Consider the following 18,080-nt stretch of genomic DNA (forward strand, 5'->3'; position numbering starts at 1 on the left):
AGGGATAGGATGACTCTCTTCCCAGTATATGTTGAGGCACCACTTCTATTCCGTTGTAGCTAACATGTTGTTTCTATTTTTATTTAAGTCGGGAAGATTCTCAAGTGTTTAGAATTATTCTTTGGTTTAGAGGCTCTATAAAAAGGTTATGTCGGGTTGTAATAATGGGAGTGTACACAACATACATGATTTTATTTTATTTTACTTTATTTCAGTTTTTTTATTTATTTGAAATGTTTCATGTATGATTTTATATTTAAAATGGTTTCATAATTTTATTTAAAAATGTATTTGATTCTCGAATGGCTTCCGCACTTGATATGATTTTCATTCATATGATCGGGGTGCATCATACGGGTTTGGTTAGCTTAGGTCGGGTAGTGTGTCGGATGCTTGTCACATGGAATTGGGCATGATAGAGAGATGATAAAGGGAATATTTCGGTGCGCTACAACTTGAAAAAAGAATGGGCCTAAGATTTATTTCGGGTCCAATAATTCAAAAATGGGTCATTTCTTTGATTGGCAGCCACATCATGTCTTTTTTCCTTTAAAATAAGGAAATTTTACATGGTGTAGATGATATCTAAGACGTATTAACCTACATTAATTATACTTTGAATAAATTATCTACAGTAACTATACTATGTATTTAATTACCTACCGTAGCTAATTACAAAACGACGCTGGTACAGATACTCAGCAACTAAACTAGGGTTCTAGAACTATCAGAGCATCTTTACTAGTGTCAATTGTCAAATCAATGGACGTTCCGGTGGATGACATAGAACGCCGCCATGATGACGCAAGGATAATGTAAACAAGTCGCCGAAGTCTTCTCCATCATGACATCCACCGCCGCATAGACGTGGACAGAGAGATGATAGGGAATCCGATCTCTGAGGTTTCTTTGTTGCTATCTAGCCAAAATCCATGGGCAACCGACCAGAATCCATGGTGATCGACTCTCCCATCCTCCTCGTCATCTTTGCTGCTATCTGGCTGGAATCCATGGCCAACCGATTGGATTTTCTCAAATCTGAGTGTATTTTTTCAGATCTGAGTTATTTTACTTCTTGTATTTTTCAGATCTGGCCGGTAAATACAGTGTATTTTGTTGTATTTTCCCTTGTATTTCTGTATTTTGAAGAATTTTTTTTTTTTTTTTGTATTTTCATCTGTACTTTTTGACTTTTTGTTGTTTGAATACAAGCGAATTGAATATAGTGAATTGAATACAGTGTAAAAGTAGGTATGAATGAATACTGTGAATTGAATAAAGCCGAATATCCCTGCATTATTTGAATTTTTGTTGTTTGAATATTGTCGAATTGAATACAGTATAAAAGCAGCTAAGAATGAATACAGTGAATTGAATACAACCGAATTAAATGTTGTGTATTGAATACATCATAATTGAATACAACGAAATACACCCGATGACAAACACTTTATCGCTACGAACGTTAATTAAAATTGCTATAGCTACCCCTTGCAAACATCGTCCAAACTATAGTCACTCGTGAAAATTTCTCTTAAAATAATTAGGCTGTTTTGTGCTTATGAGTGGACAATGTTGATATGTCATGCCAAATTTCTTTGCTAGCAATTACTGATGGGCAAAAAACATATATGTACATACTCAGAGGTTATATTTACGGAATATGACGATACTTTTTAGTTTACAAAATATATCAATAGATTTGTTACAAAATTTATACAAATTAGGTAAATTAAAAAGAATTAAATAAAACACATTAAATAAGGTAAGAAGATTGCTTTCATTATTTTATCCAATTTTCTCTCTCCAATCAAAATTAAAATATATTGTTACCTGATTTTCTCCATGCTCCCTTATTTCATCCACTTTTATCTCCCCATTCAAAATTAAGAGATATTGTTCTCTAATTTTCTTCAACTTTTATTCAAAAAGTCAATACTAATCGGTAGTTTTTACATACATCAGAAAACATATATGTATAATTTTATATGCAATACGTATAACTATATAAATTTGTTATAATTTTTGTATATGAAATATGTATTAAAATTATGTGTATTTTGATTATGATAAAGTGCATATAAATTGTATAAAATTTAATCAAAGTATATATCAATTTTGAGAAAATATATATAATAAATTTGTAATTGATACAAACCAGATTCCATACAAAGTTCATACTCCAGAAAATAAATTTGTGTAAATTTTTGTATGCAATATGTATAAATGTATAAATTCATTATAATTTTTAGGTATGAAATATGTATAAAAGTTGTATGTATATTTTGATTATGATAAAGTACACATAAATTGAATAAAATCTAATCAAAGTATGTATAGATTATGAGAAAGTATATATGTATATTAAGTTTTTTTATTGATACAAACCACATTCCATACCCGTATAATTTTCAACATTTTTTAGATTAATTTATATCGAATTTATTCGCATTCCATACACACTATGCCACATATATCTAAAAAATTATAGTATGTAGTAGATTCCATACACATTTCATACATATACTAGTTTTCAACATTTATACAGATTTTAAACACACAATGATCGCACATATCTCAAAACGATACAAATCAATTTTTATATACAATTAATATACATGTCAGTAATAAAAAAAATATTTTGTAATATTGGTTTGAAAATTTATATTATGAGAGAAGATGAATTTTAGATCTAGAAATGGTGTCTATCATAGAGGGGGAGAGAGAGAAGAATCTTTCAAAAAAAAGAGAAGAAGTTAATTGGTAACTATCCTAACATTTAAAATCAGATTCTTTTCCTTAAAAAATGCCCAAAATCGTGGGTAGCTCATTAAGTCCAAATCTGGTATTCTATTTGGTATACTTTGTAATTTTGTTGGTATGTTTTGTAAATAAGAAAAAGTATCTTTATATTTTGCAATATAGAGTCTTAAGTAGTATTATTAAGTCATTTTCCCATTACTGAACAGTTGAAATTTCAGGAAATTGAAGTACTAGGTTGGGTAGCTCATACAGCCGGTCCATAACAGTTGGGCCCAACACCACCCACCATTAAGCATGGGTCATTCGCACAAATACTCTATTTTGGTGTGGTCTTTAATTTTTGGCCCTCAAGTTGCTGGTCTTTAATTTTTGACCTTCAGCACTTTAATTGGTCGAAAATATTAGGAGATTTTGGGTTCGAACCCCAACAGAGTATAAAAAAGAAATCGTAAGGCAGAATTTCGTAACAAATTATGCCTATTCTGGCAAAAGTTATGCCTTAAGGCCTAACTTCTGTAGAATTCCAGCAGAGTAAAAAAAAATATAAGGTAAGGTTTTATAGCAAAATATGTCTATTCGGGGTCAAATTATGCCTTAAGGCATAGTTCTGTAGAATTAAGTTATCCTATAGAACTATGCCTTAATGCATAGTTTTTATATAAAAGTTATGCCTTAAGGCATAGATTCTATATAGAAGTTATGCCTTAAGGCATAACTTTACCCCTTTTCCTGCATAGTTCTGCAGGATACTATAGAAGTTAGGCCTTAAGGCATAACTTTTGCCCGAATAGGCATAATTTGCTACGAAATCCTGCCATGCGAGATTTCTTTCTTTTCTTTTTTTTTTTCTTTTTTTTATCTCTATTAGGGTTCGAACCCAAATGTTTGATTTCATAGACCAGTGAATAGGGATATTTAGCTCACAAATTTTCATTAAATGAGAAGTAGGGAGAAAAATTAAAGACCACCAATTCGAGGGACCAAGATTAAAGACGAGTGCATATGAAGGGAAATCCCAACTAAAAGTTTAAGCATAACTCAACCTTAGCCCATTAGTTTTAGGTGGGCTGGGTATGAGAGGGCAATCAATAGACTAGCCTTGGGCCACTAATGAGTTGGACTGTGACGGTCATCGGCAAGGCCAGTTGACATAAGCGCAGGGTGAGAGTGAGTGGATTGGTTTACACAAATGTTCCCTTTTTAAGCCATTTCGGTGATTTAGTTTACTCTTTCAGGCTATGTTAGATTCCGGTCTAATATTTGCTCATATATTTTCTCAATCTTATAGAAAATATTATATTACCGTGTAACATTTAAATAACTTATAAAATTTTAGATCGTGATCTAACATGTTTTCAACTTTCAATTTGCACAAATGAGTCGACTAGTAAAAGATCCACAAGTTTGCTCAGAATCTTTAGACGACGGTCTAAAAGGTCCATAAATTGAAAAAGAAATGGTAAAAATTTCTAGTCTGAATATATTTCGTACACAACCTAGGATTAGTGGGAACGTTTCAAGTATACAAGTCTTTCTTTCACCTTTTTGTAAAGAGATTATTTTCACGACACCTACATATTACCAAAAGAGCAGCCTACTATTGAGCCAATATCTGCCTTCAAGTTTCTTTTAGAAATAGAACCTTAATATCCATATAACCTTAACTCATCCAATATTTCCCAAAAAAAAAAAAACAATAGTTTATTTCAAATCTTATGAAGGGGTTTAAGTAAAATTCTTCTCTAGGAGAAGATAATAAAATATAACTTGTATTTTTCAACGAAAAGTTTTGAGTTTTTGTCTATATTCTTTATGAACTAATACAACACTTAGCAAGAAGAACAATTTAACCAAAGATGTATATAATGATAATTAAGTATTTTAAATTTTAATTAATTAGAAGGTCAGCTTTACGTAAAGAAATTATTTGATAACTTGTCCAATTAAGTTATTGATACGGATTCAAGTGTGTAACAAATCGTTGTATGTGATCAAATTGAACATTTCCTTTACTGATAAAATGCCACGAGCAGAAGTTTGAAGTTGACACATGCTAGTTTAACTTTAAAGCCTCTTAAATAAGTAAGGTGGCTTGAAAAGGACGACTCTGGGTACATATATAGCTGCAGGCATGGCCATCCTCCTCCTACTTATCATAATAAGACCATTGCAACTAAAGAAATTTGTCCTATAAGTTCAGTAACTGCAGTCAAAGTTTTGAGGTCAGATTTTTTATTTTATTTAGAGAAAGACCTAACTATGCCAAAATAAATTAGGGTTGGAATATGGTAAATGCTTATTTGCGAGGTGTTTATGCCAAATTAAACAATTTAACTATAGCAGATAAAAATTAAAGTGAGAATATGTATCAACCATAGCTGAGTGATAAATAAATATGCCTACGCAAGATATATATCTTGCATTCATTGATTTCTTATAAACACCAAATCCACATGGAGTAAATTTTGAGCCTAAAATAATACCTATCATTTGTATTTGGTATCAGTATAAACAATTGATTTAGTGAGATACATTACTAATGTAATTCCGATGATGAAATATTAACACTATCGAAATAGAATTTTAGTTCATATTAAATCCACGATAAGACACTTGACTAATTCCAGTATGAAGTATAAGATAAAATAATAGTATACCTCCATTTCAATTTAGGAAAACCTATTTATTTTTTAATCCGTTTGAAAAAAGAAAGATCCTCTTCTAAATTTGAAAATAATTAAAATTAAAATTTTCTTTTTTATTTTATCCTTAATGAAATTTCAGACATATTATAGCTACGGTATTGTCATGGCATATTTAAGACCAGTACAAAAATGTTCTTTTTTTTCTTATACCCCGTATCAAGTCAAGTAGGTTCATGAAATGAGGAGAGTAGAAACTTTAGATGGATGAGATTACGAAAAATAAACCCCGCATAACCTATTAGTATTTGGCTGATCGTGTAAGTAAAAATAATCTCGACATTAACTAATAGTACAATTTTTATTTGGATAGCACTATTAAATAATTTCTGTATTAATACAAGAACTTCTAAAGTATTTCATATAGGATAGAATGTAGATTAAGAACAGGTGTACTCGTAATACGGAGAGAAAAAAATTTGAATAAGGAAGTGTCCTTACAATAATTAATCCCTATATTATTATCCGTGGCATAACAATCCATACATTATTATTCACCGCATACTAATTTTTCATATTACTCGCCGAATAATAACCCTTTAATTGTTCATCGTGTATACAATCACTGTATGCATTTTAATCCCTACCGAACTAGCCAAATGAACCCTTTAATGCATTGTAATCCCTACCGAACTCAATTTGGTAGTACTTAGTCTGCTCAATTTTGCTCGTTTGTCCCGTATATAGCAAATTCACTAAACCAGGAATTAATGACAAAGGTTAATGGGATAATGCAGAATGAGTTTTATGTCAGTACAATTTTTTAAATCTCAGCATTACTATAACGTTTCTATTAAATAGATAAAAGAGAGTATACGACTATTGAACGCTTTTGTACTAAAATATAAGTCCTTATTGGGGCTATTACCAAACAATATAAGACATGCATTTGAAATTCCCCCGTCTTTTTAATTTGAATTGTTGTTGCCTTTCACAACTCTCCCGTGTGAACATCAAGAGATCGATGTGTCCAAGATATATCTTCCTCCAGAAGAATAAATGTTTGAGATAAGATAGTTGAGAGGGAAAATCATTACACATCCTAAACTAACACACCCTTTCACCAAAATAGAAAATCTTCTTTTGGTTTAAGCCAACTCCAACTGGTATTGGGATGACACATCAAAATCAAACCCAATCTTTTATGGCATGCAGTTATAGGAGTAGTAGTAATTATTTGTGAGTAGTGACTAGTGAAATCTGAAAGGGATCGTATCATACTAACTTCAAACTTGTGAAGCTTAAATTGACTACTCTCTCAAGGCAACTCAAGTAGCTAGCTACCAAAGTCCATGGTACTGCAAAAATGAATTCAAGATTTTTAATTACTTTTAATAAATTAGAATACTATGTAATACTATTATGATATTATCATTTATTTTAATTGTATATCTTTGCATATGTATACATAATTCCAATGGAAGCAACTAAGTTTAAGAGTTTAAGTTTTATGCAGTATCATCGGTGTGTAAATAATTTTTTACTCTATCAAGTCATCTACATGTAAGCGTCCTTAAATATAAGATTTCAAATCTTGAAAATAAGATATGTTATCTGTTGCAACATATAAAAATGACCTGATGGTATAAAAATTATTTATACTAATGATATATATCAGTACTTAAACTCTTAAACATTTGTTTGGTAGGTAGTCTAAATTATCTCGGGACTAATTTATCTCATCTATTGGGATTATTTTATACCATCTTTTAGATGGTATAAAATAATCCCAGTATAAGTGGGATAAGAAGGGATATCCCATCTCTTGGGATGAGATGCATTTTATACCTTGTTTGGTACAAGGTATAAATTTATTCTGGAATAAATTTATACCTTCTACCAAACATGGGACAAAAAATTAGTGCTGGGATATCCCAACTTATACCATGCACCAAACGACCCCTAATAAGTTTAATTAGTTGAACACGCAGATATACCGTCCTTGGTCCGTCTCTAGTACTTGTACTGATCGATTCGGGCAATTAGAGACTAGTGAAATCCTAAAGTGATTAATTATTCTACTTAATACTCCCTCCGTTTCAATTTATATGAACTCATTTGATTGGGCACGACATTTAAGAAAGAGTGAAGACTTTTGAAACTTATGGTTCAAAATAAGTCTTGAATATTTATGTGGTTGTAAATCACTTTATAAAGTGAATTTGTTTCCAAATTAGGAAAGGGGTCATTCATTTTAACACGGACTAAAAAGAAAATAGGTTCACATAAATTGAAACAGAGGGAGTATCTTTTAGCAACTTAAGGTAGTGAGATCTAGAGTCAGGGGCGGAGCTAGCCCTTAGGGCGTGAGTTCGGCCGAACCTAATAGCTTTGGTCCGAACCATATATTTATATTAAATTTTTTATCAAATATGTACAAATTATTAATTCGAAACCCAAAAAAATTAGAATTCCGAACTCACAACCTTCAAATCCTGGCTCCGCCTCTACTAGAGTACTCATTCGTTTATGGGAAATGAGGTGGCATTAATTAGTGAGTAGTGAAATTTGAAGGTGACCATACTTAATAACTTTAAGGTAGTATAGTGATCCTAGATTATCCATTCTTTCAAGGCAAATTAAATCAGGCCGCCAGAAATCTGCATGATAGTGATTATTGTGATTAGTGACTAGTGAAGATAAGTTTACATACCTTTTAGCAACTTTAAGGTAGTGAAGCCAACATCAAACTATTTCTTTCTATTTTGAGTACACGGAGTACTAATTAACTAGAGATTTTGTAAAGGTGGCTAGCTGAGGTGAAGCAGTAGTAGTTATTAATAATATTGCACTTTACAAGGGTGCTCTGTGTCTGCCCTGGATAGGGAAGTTGCCCATTCATCGGGCACTGGATCGGAGGATAGAACTGAAAAGTATATGACATTTTTCTGAAGGTAGTTATGAGAGTTAAAAGGGTGGAAGGAGAGAAAATGTATGTTAAGTCGCTTTTGGAGGGCCATTTTGAATTTAAGATCAAATAGATCGAGATAAGTTCGTAATATGAAAATGATAGTAATACGTATTCCTAATTTAGAAACTATACGTGTGTTTGGTGTGAAGGAAAATGTTTTTTCGAAAACTGTTTTCATGTAAAATAAGTATAATTTTACTTATTTTTCTGTGTTCGTATGTGCCAGAAAATGCTGTCCCAAAAGCATTTGTATGTGATAGAGGTAAACACCATGGGGGTGGAGTGTAAGGTGTGGGGGGGGTGGAAATGGGGGCTATGTGGGGTGGAGGAGATCATTGCTACTTGTGGACTTGTTTTCCTCATTTCTACTAGTATTATTTTTCTATTATAGGAAGTTTTCTTCATTTTTAAGGAATTATTTTCTTATTGAAAATGTTTTCCAAAAACGAAATATGAGAATATTGAAAAATATTTTCTTCCGCATCTATTTGTAAAATGTACTACTCCATTTGTTTCAAATTTTTTTGTCTGATTTTGACTTGACACAAAGTTTAAGAAAGTAAAGAAAACTTTCTAATCTTGTGGTATTAAAACCAAAGATATGTAGAATGTACCAAAACGTCCTTTAATCTTGTGATCTTAAATAAATCATGTGAAATTAGAATTAAAGAGTTACCAAAAAAGAAAAAATTACATACTTTTTTAAACGGATTAAAAAAAAGTAACACAATCAAATCGAAACAGATGAAGTACAAGTATAAGAATCACTACTAAATAACTGCCAAAATTCGACGGACAAAAAATCGACGGACTGCGTCGCTTTGAAAAACCGACGCAGTGCGTCAGTTTTATGTATTTCTAATTTTTATTTATTTTTTTAATTAGAAAACCGACGGACGACGTCGGTTTTTTTGGCAGAACTTTGAAATTATATTTCTGCCCCTTTTTTTTTTACAGAAACCGACGTCCCACGTCGATTTTATTAAAAAAAAAAAATTAATAAAAAACCAATGGACAACGTCAATTTTAGTTTTAAAAATATATTAAATAATTTGTAATTCATTTTGTTTTTTAAAATATTAATAAACGAATTTTTTTTAAGGAAACCGACACATCGGTTTTTAATTTATTTTTTTTTGTCAAAGGCTGGTCAACAATTTTAAAAAACCGACGGACCGGGTCGGTTTTGCTCGTCGATTTTTTTTTAACAAAATGGCCAAACGGGTTTGGGAAATCATTTCCCATCTTCCCCAAAAAAAATACCCTTTCTCTCTTAACCCTAACCTGCCGCCCACCCCCGCCACCCACTCCCCTCCGCCCACCCGCCGCCACCTGCACAGCCCACCCCCTACTATCCCAGCCCCATTTTTAATTTAGTAAATTGAGGTTAGTTTCTTTTAAATTAGGGCTTTTAAACTTCTTTCAATTTTAGTTTTATTTGTAGTTTTTAGGCCTAGTGTTAGTCTGTTTAGCTTTGTTAAACATCATTTGTAATGTTATTAATGATGAATTTGTGAAAAAATATAAACTTTATTTGACTAGTTTACTTTTCTTTTCTTTTTTTCTTTTTTTTTTTGCTTGAAATTGTGTTATATTTTATGTTCATTGTCAATGTATTTGTGTTAGCTTAGTTATCATTGTTTGTAATATTATTGATGTTGAATATGTGCAAAAATGTATACTTTATTTGACTAGTTTTTTTTTTTTTTTTTTTTTTTATTGTGCTTTTTGTTAGAATCCATAAGTTATTAGAATTGTTATTGAGCATTCAAAATTAGAATTGGTTGAGATTGTGCTTTTCAAAGTTAGAATTGTTAAGTTATAGTATTTCTATAACCTCAAAACTAAAATGTAGACTTTATTTGACTAGATTTATTTTTCAATTTTTAGAATTGATTGGGATTGTGCTTTTCAAAGTTATATTAAAGTTAGAATCCATAAGTTATTAAAGTTAGAATTGTTATTGAGAATTCAAAGTTAGAATTGGTTGAGATTGTGCTTTTCAAAGTTAGAATTGTTAAGTTATAATATTTCTATAACCTCAAAACTAAAATGTAGACTTTATTTGATTAGATTTACTTTTCAATTTTTAGAATTAAAGTTAGAATCCATAAGTTATTAAAGTTAGAATTGTTATTGAGAATTCAAAATTAGAATTGGTTGGGATTGTACTTTCAAAGTTATTTTAAAGTTAGAATCCATAAGTTATTAAAGTTATTTTTTTTTTAAGAGAATACAAAGTTACAATTGGTTGGTATTGTGCTTTCTTAAATTATTGATGTTGAATTTGTGAAAAAATGTAAACTTTACTTGACTAGTGATGCAGATGATGATGATAGTGATTACGTAGCCCGAACACCTGATGATCAGTTATAGTAGTTTGGATTTCATAATGGACTTATGTTTTATGATTTATGGACTTATGTTAAAACTATGTAGAACTAGTTAATGGTACTTTTGGTTGGACATTTAAATATTTTTGAACTTTGAAGGTCTATTTAGATTGTATTTGATGAGTTTAGATAGTGTTTGATGTGTTTGATTGTTACTTAGGATGATTTTAAGTGTTGTAGCTCTTTTAGAATTAATTTGGAGCATTTTAGTGCTGGTTTTGGTGTTGATTTTGTGCAGGTGTTGCTGCAGAAAATGCAAAAAGAATTCCGTCGGTTTTCTGGAAATTAATGCGTCGGTTTTTTATTTTAAAGAAAAAACAGACACAAAAAAAAATTATATTATTTCTATTTAAATTTAAAAAATTAGAAATTAAGACGCAGTCCGTCGGTTTTTTTAATTTTTTACTATTGGATAAAAAACCGGCGGACCGCTTAAGTGACGCTATGAAAATTGACGGACCGTAATGAGTCGGCTTCCTGTCGATTTTAATGAAAAAACCGACGCAGGCAGGCGATTTCTGGCAGTTTTTTAATAGTGAGTATTTTAAATCTCGAACAAACACATAATCATGAATCTTAAAAAATTACTCATGATCAATTGGGATGGCAAAAAGGGGCTTGTCAAGGCCTACACGCAAAGTTTTGACTCGGTGGCCTTGCCCGCATAGGTTTATTTTCTTTATATTTTACCCCATTGCTCTGTCTGGTTAAGATTTTTATGGCTAATTTTCGAGAAATGAGTCTGAAACAGTAAAATTTGTTTCGTTTAATCTCTACTTGCTTTCTTGTCTCGCTTTTGATTTTCAAACAAGTTCGTTGTCAATCTCTGTCTCTCCGTTGACATCTCTATTTCAGAGCCCAGAATTTCGATGGTATTAAAAGACAATTAAGTCATTTGGTTGAAAAAAATGAGTTGCCCAAGAATTAGTAATATATAAAATTATTTTGCAAAAATAATTTCTTGTTGAATATGTGGTTTGTTGTGACTATATCATGTACAATTTAATGTGTTTACTATTTTAAAAAAATAAGTTTTTTTCTGGACGAAAAATAATTATTCTTCTGCCCAATTTATGTGATGATTTTTGACTGAATACATAATTTAAGAAAAAAAAAAAGACTTTTGAGTGACGTATAAAATAAATAATAGATATTGTATTCTTTATTTCATCTCATCATGCCCTACAAAAAAAAAATTAGCTACGAAATTAGTCGCTAATCCTTCATTAATGTATTTCTAATTGGTCGCTAAATAGAATTAGAGATAAATTTTGCTGTTTAGCTACAAAATTTACTATCGCTAATTCCTGTTTTTTAAATAGTGTTAAGGGTATAAAATGGAAAAATTTCAGAAATATACAAGTTGGTCACTTAATGCAAAAAAATAGCCCAAAATATACAAACATATACAGATACTTATACCAACATATACAAACATATACAAAGGCAGAGAGAGAGAGCGAGAGAGAGTGAGAGAGAGAAAAGTTTGGCTAATTTTTGTATGAATTAAAAAAAGGGATCAATTTTGATCGTATTGTTGCCCTAATTAACATATACTGTAATTTTCTCATATAAAATAGACATTTTAATTAAAGTTAAATTGTTACTACAAATAAAAATTATCCTTCTTTTTTTTTACAACTTACTGACAAGGAAATTGCATCATAGAAATTGGGAAAGAGAAAATATATCAATTAGAAGGTTAGATATCGTTGTCATTCCAATTATTTAATCAATATTACTAACATCCAGATTTTTATCTACAATTTACAGAGCTTTGTAAAAGAAGATTCAAATTTTGTTTAAAAAAGAAGTGAAGCTTATCTTGAATTTATTTTTAAAACGGAAAAGGTCCATAAATGCCCGCGGACTATACGAAATTGCACGCATTTGCCCGTCGTTTAAAGGTCAGTCCGCTCATGCCCTCAGTGTTACGTTTTGCGTCACCCATGCTCTTGAGTTAACGGAAACCTAACAAAAATATTGGAGGGCAAATTTGTGCAATTCCGCATAGTATAGGATCATATTTGATCCACTGAAATTCCTAAATATTATGGCACAAAAGCAACAATATGACACAAAATATCAATGCATTCCAAAACATAAAAAACATTTGCAATTACAATTTATGTATCCATCATTACATTACATCTAAATTATACAACTAAAAGATCAAATGCAATTACAGCCATCTTTTAAAGATTATTTTTACAAACAAGAGCACCATTTTACCTTTTCAAAAGATTTGTTTTACTACGGATAATATCTTTTTTTTGTCAATTTGTTGATGACCTGGATAATTCTTTCTAGATATTTTTCGTCTTTTCAGTCCCAATATCTACACGATAATGCATGCAACAACTTTTTATTGTACCAATAGTTCGTAGATTTTTTTTGTAGTGCACTTTATGCTAGCCAATAATTTTTTGGTACTGCATTTTGAAACTCCACACTTATCGTGCAACCCACACTTTACTCTCTTATTCTTTCACTTATTTATGAAATATCGGAAGCTTCGAGTTCTTCAAATAGTTGTGGAAGGGTTCGTCACTCCATCTCACATCATGGACTCCAAATAATTCTACTAAATTTATGTTATGCGTGGAATTCGCGAAAGGGCCAGACCACATTAAATTTTATGTAAGACCATATAAATCCCTAAAATGTAATATTCTCTCTATTAGTGCTATCAAAATTTCAAAGATCAGAGGAGACGTTTTTCAGGTGTCATAAGTCTAATGTAAGTTATCTCTTTTTCCTTGTGATTTTTTTGTGGCAAATCTGTAATGATTTTTTTTTTATGTTTATGTTTTGTGCGGCAGTTGTTGCATGCATTATCGTATAGATATTGGGACTGAGAAGACGAAAAATATCTAGAAAGAATTATTTAGGTTATTAACTAATTGAAAAAAGAAGAAGATATTATCATTATTAGTATCTTTTGAAAAGGTAAAATGATGCTCTTGTTTGTGAAAACAATCTTTAAAATATGGTTGTAATTGCATTTGATCTTTTAGTTGTATAATTTAGATGTAATGTAATGATGGATGCATGGATTGTAATTATAAATATTTTTTATGTTTTGGAATGCAGTGATATTTTGTGTCATATTGTTACTTTTGTGTCATAATATTTAGGAATTTCAGTAAATTAAATATGACCCTATACTATGCAGAACTGGACAAATTTGCCCTTTAAACGATAGATAAGTGACGCAAAATATAATGTTAGGGGCATGAGCGGACTTTGTAATAATTTGTATAGTCCGCGGGCATATATGCACCTTTTCCGTTTTTTAAAATTGTGAATCGTACAAGAGATTTGATAACCAAATTACGCAAAGTGTCATCCATCCAAAATCACGTCTCTGGCGTGAATATAATCTTCCCATGCATGTTTTCATGTACAGCCTGGAGAGAGTAGCTTAGTAGCTAGGTCTCACTGGCTCCTCTCTAGTCTTTTTTTAATTTAATCACATCTCTATTAGTTTGCAGGACCATAGATAGATATTAGAGCCAGTTCAATTGAGTATCCAAGGGTTTGTACTCTGAGGCTAAAAAGAATTAAATATATTATATATGCAATAAGTCAGTGAGTCAGGACTGAGCTGGACTTACCAGGGTGAATCAGGCAGGGGAGACCAGATATATAGATTTAATGAGACAGAGAGAGAAATAATAAAAAGATAGTGGGTTGCTTTAATTTCATGTTGTGATATTTTAACCAAAGACTGAAAGAGATTAAATTAATTAAATGTAAAGTTGTACTGAAAAGACGTTAGCATGGTGCATGGCACTGCAAGCGTTACAGCAGAGAACTACTAAAGAGAATAGGAATTAGGACTTGATCGTAGGAGTATAATTGTAGATGTGGTCCATAAACTGTTTTAATTTCTTAGTAGGCGTTTGGGCAGGAAAACCAAATATTTTTCATTTTATTTGGTATTTTAGAATTGGAGTTGAAATTGAAGTTGAAGATGGAGTTGTGTTTAGTTATATTTTTTATAAAAAAAAAGTAATTTGTTTCAATTTAGATCGAACCTATTAAAAAAGAAATGATATAAATTGAAACGAGAGGAATATTTAGTTGTTTGATATTTAAGAAAAAAACTAGTTTTGGCTGTTTTTTAAATTTTAAATACACTTTTGAAACTTATAAAGAAAAAAGGAGAAAAAATATTGGAAAAAGAAAATGAATAATTCTCAAAGTAGTCAAAAGTTTCTATTTGAATATATTATCTACGTCACCTTCTGTAAATCATTTTATAAAGTGAATTTGTTTTCAAATTGTTTGAAAAGAGATCATTCATTTTAAGAACTATCTAATTAAAAAAAGAATAGGTTTCATATAAATAATACAAATTGAAGCAGGTGAGTATTTAGTTGTTTGAATGTATTGAAACTTGAAAGTGAAAAAATGGAGAAAAAAAATGAAAAAAACTAGTTTTGGCTGTTTTTTAAATTTTAAATACAACTTCAAATTGTATTTAGAATTTTTATAACCAAACATTATAAAAGAAAAAAGGAAAAAAATATTCTGAAAAAGAGTGAATAATTCTCAACAAATGGGCCCTTAGTCAAACAGTACGGCTTCTATTTGTGTTGTTTAAAATAATATTATCTACGTCACCTTCTGTAACAGTCAATGTCATACAGAAGCTAAGAAAAGAGAAAAAGCTAGGGGCTGGAGCTCCGTGCCGGCACTCGGGTTGGGAGGGAGGGGATTGTGAAGAAGATGGTGATGGTTTTTATTTTTATTTTATTTTTTAGTTGTATAATGTTTATTTTATTTTAATTTATAATAATATATATATATATATATATATATATATATATATATATATATATATATATATTTTCCTTCTACCTTGTTAGTAGTAATTTTTTGAAAGATGAAAAAAAGGATTTATAAATTTTATATTTTAGAAAAAGGTAAAAAATGCCATTAGTTTATAAGAAATGGTTTAGATCCGATCTCCTTCCACTTATTGAACTTCATCCATAATGTTAATTTTTTGGTTAAATAAGTTCATCCCTTTAAATATGTGGAGCTTTAATTAAATAGGTGATATTGAATTTTTTTGTCCACGTGGATATTACACCCAACTAATAATAAATCCGATCCTGATTTACTTGTTCGGAATTATTGGGGCGGAATTTCTATGAGTCCCTATTGTTAAAGGATGAAGAAGTCAAGTTGAACTTAAATCTGGAATCGACTGGAGCTTGTTTGCACCAATTTTGAGCAAAAGATCACAACTTCAAACGAAAATTACACTGTTGTCTTTTGAATCAATTAAGTTGCAAAACATGAATTGTAGAAGAAATTGGATATACGAATAAATGGTTTCTAGATGTTTTGGGTTAATCCGGAAGGGCTGAGTTATTTATAATTGGGTCACGTGGTCACCTATTCAATTAAAGCTCCACGTGTACATTTTCATAATTCTGTTAAAAGCAGGGACAATTTTAGCCCGAAAATTAATGTTAAAGAAAATTGGGTTCCAATAAGTGAAAGTGGTGGCTTATTAACTCAAAACTTAACGTTAAGGAAAATTTGAAATTGAGGTCCAATAGATGGAAGGATCGGAAGATTAATTTTAGCCATTTTCAATTGGGTACCGGAATTTGTCTCCTGAATTGAATCGGACGTGTAGTAATTGCACAAGTAGGATCATTTAATATAGCTACACAACTGCAGTTCTCGTTTAATGAATTTGTGCAAAATTAAAGTAATTTCGGCGCTACACATACAAAAGAATGAATAATTACATTTGCACAAGTACTGTCATGGGCTGACTCCTCCTAAGCGGCAGCGGCACACGAATAGCCCACGCGGCGCCCGTAGTCCCACCTGACTACAAGTAAGCCTTCCTTTATCCAAGGTTTCTTGGCATGACCCGGTGCCTATGATGAAGCCTGCCCAGAGGCTTTGCTTCCCTTGTGCCGCTCGTTTGATGTCAAGGCTTTAGCCTTGTCTTGCTATCATGCACTTATGGCGCATTTCATATGCTGGGTCTCGTCTGTGCGCACCCCTTGGGTTGGCTACGGACATGCATGTCCCTCGCCTAATACTGAGCGTCGCTCCTGCGCGCACAGTCCAATCCTCAAGCTTGACACTTGCCTTGTGTCTTGCTCGAGTAGGGAAACTTCCAATCCTTGGCCTTTGTCATGTGCGGTCCTCTTTTATATGCTCATGGTTGTCTCGTGGCATTGGCAAACATAGCTCTCGCAACATGCTTCCATCCCTCGTAGTGCAGCGTCACCCCACGACTGCACGTCTAGGCCAATGGACCTTTGCTTGCAAGGATAAACCCAAGCCAAGCTCACAAGTCAATACACGAGGCTCTTAAGAGTAGTGCCTTGAGTACTCATTCGACACGGAGGTCTTTAACATCCATAAGGATAGCAATGTCAAATCCTTGCTAAACTTCCTTGGCACTCTTAGAATATGCAATGCAACATATCTAGATGCTTGTTGCCTCACGCTTTCTGAAGACCATCGTCAGCGCACGTCGCCTGCTCGGCTGACACTCGCTTGGCCCGCTCGGAACGCGCAGGGTTATGTGCGCCAAGGCACAATGAAGGCAGCCCATAACAGTACTTATGCCGGCGGGATATGACTATAGTATGACTTTCATTCTATTCATCTTTAAATTGTTTGTGAGTCAGCTTGCAATATTGGCAAGATTTGCCTTGTTCACAAGCTATACCCACAAGATATAACCTTAGTATAAATTTTATTCTATCTATCTTTAAATTGTACACAAGTCTTGTTGGATTGCTAAGACTCGCATACATTGTTTAATTGTTCAAAAGTCTTTCCGAACTGGCAAAACTTGATTCTATTTTCATTATACCCTTTTGTTAAGTTGTTCACAAGTTTTGCGGATTGACAAAATTTGTTTGTATTACTAAAAACTGAAATTAGTTATGAACTTTGCATTAATCCATCAGTAATTTCTCGTAGCTAACAATTTTTTTTTATCATTTGTCGCGAATCCATCACTAAATGGGATTGGAGATGGATTTTGTTTTAGCTACATAATTTGTCCATCACTAATTCTTAATTTTTTTTTAATTTTATTAAACTAGCATGTGTTGTTCAATTATTGATAAATCTTGGGTGCCTAACAAACTTTTGTAGTATTTTTGCTCTACCTAGCTTATTTAATTAGTTACAAATCTTGCTAAATTGACAAAACTTGCATATATTGGCAAAACTTACATGTGATTTATCTCATGTCCTGACTAACTAACAACCTTAACTTTTAATTACTTGCAGCTGGTCGTAGCCCATGGTTAAAAAATC

This window comes from Lycium ferocissimum, chromosome 8 (assembly GCF_029784015.1).
Source record: "Lycium ferocissimum isolate CSIRO_LF1 chromosome 8, AGI_CSIRO_Lferr_CH_V1, whole genome shotgun sequence".
Taxonomy (NCBI): domain Eukaryota; kingdom Viridiplantae; phylum Streptophyta; class Magnoliopsida; order Solanales; family Solanaceae; genus Lycium; species Lycium ferocissimum.